Source organism: Nelumbo lutea, chromosome 1, assembly GCF_056320005.1.
Source record: "Nelumbo lutea isolate HS-2025 chromosome 1, American lotus-T2T, whole genome shotgun sequence".
NCBI classification, from domain to species: domain Eukaryota; kingdom Viridiplantae; phylum Streptophyta; class Magnoliopsida; order Proteales; family Nelumbonaceae; genus Nelumbo; species Nelumbo lutea.
The window spans coordinates 52,516,572-52,517,659 of NC_142684.1; the positions used below are offsets into that span (position 1 = coordinate 52,516,572).

The 1,088-nt window shown below is 41.2% G+C and overlaps 1 non-coding gene across 1 annotated transcript; it reads right to left on the reverse strand.

The window, feature by feature from the left end:
• Positions 1-302: 302 nt before the first annotated feature.
• Positions 303-409, reverse strand: LOC148874638 (small nucleolar RNA R71). The gene has a single exon (XR_016106242.1). It is a non-coding gene; the product is annotated as a small nucleolar RNA R71 (small nucleolar RNA).
• Positions 410-1,088: the final 679 nt, after the last annotated feature.

Below are 1,088 nucleotides of genomic sequence, written 5' to 3' on the forward strand. Positions count from 1 at the left end.
AATATTATTGCTAACAACTTTGAGATCAAACCTGCCATCACACAAATGATTCAAAACATGATGCAATTCTATGGTTGGCCCACGAAGATCCCAATGCACACATTTCTAACTTTTTAGAAATTTGTGACACCTTCAAACACAATGGGGTAAGTGATGATGCCATTAGGTTGAGGTTATTCCCATTTTCTTTGAAGGATAAAGCCAAAGCATGGCTGAATTCATTACCGGCAAGATCAATAGCTACGTGGTATGAAATGGCTAGCCGTTTTCTCTCTAAATATTTTCCCCCTTCTAAAACTACTAAAATGAGGAATGACATCACTACTTTTTTTCAGCAAGAGGGGGAATCTTTATACGAGTCATGGGAATGATACAAGGAGCTGTTAAGGAGAGTTCCTCACCATGGCCTCCCCATTTGGCTGCAAGTGCAGACTTTCTATAATGGTCTTACTGACTCAAATAAGACCATATTAGATGCTGCAGCTGGAAGGTCCATAAATAATAAAACTCCTGAGGTTGCCCATGCACTTATTGAGGAAATGGCAGCCAACAACTATCAATGACATTCTGAAAGAACTCAAACTAGGAAGCAGCATGGCTTGCATAATGTTGATAATTATACGGCACTATCTGCACAAATAGGAGCACTCAGTAAGAAAATAGATGAAATGCAGATAGCTGCCATGCATGTGCAACCTCTTAATTGTGAATTGTGTGGGGGAGGCCACATCAGTACTGAATGCCAAGTAGGCAATCAGTTCAGGCTATCTACTGAACAAGTTGACTATGTCAGCAATTCGTCAAGACAGCAGGGTTATCAGAGTCACCATACTTTTCATCCAGGATGGAGGGGACATTCAAACCAGTCCTGGCCAAATCAGCATACTTCTAAGCCATTCCACCAGACTTATCATCAGCTTGAACCAAAGTCCAATTTAGAGGAACTGATGACAAAATTTATAGCAGGTGCAAAACCAGGTTCTAGAACCAGGAAGCCTCAATCAAAAACCTGAAAAACCAAGTGGGGCAATTGGCACAATTAATCTCTTCCAGACTGCCAGGAACTCTTCCAAGCAACACTGAAGTGA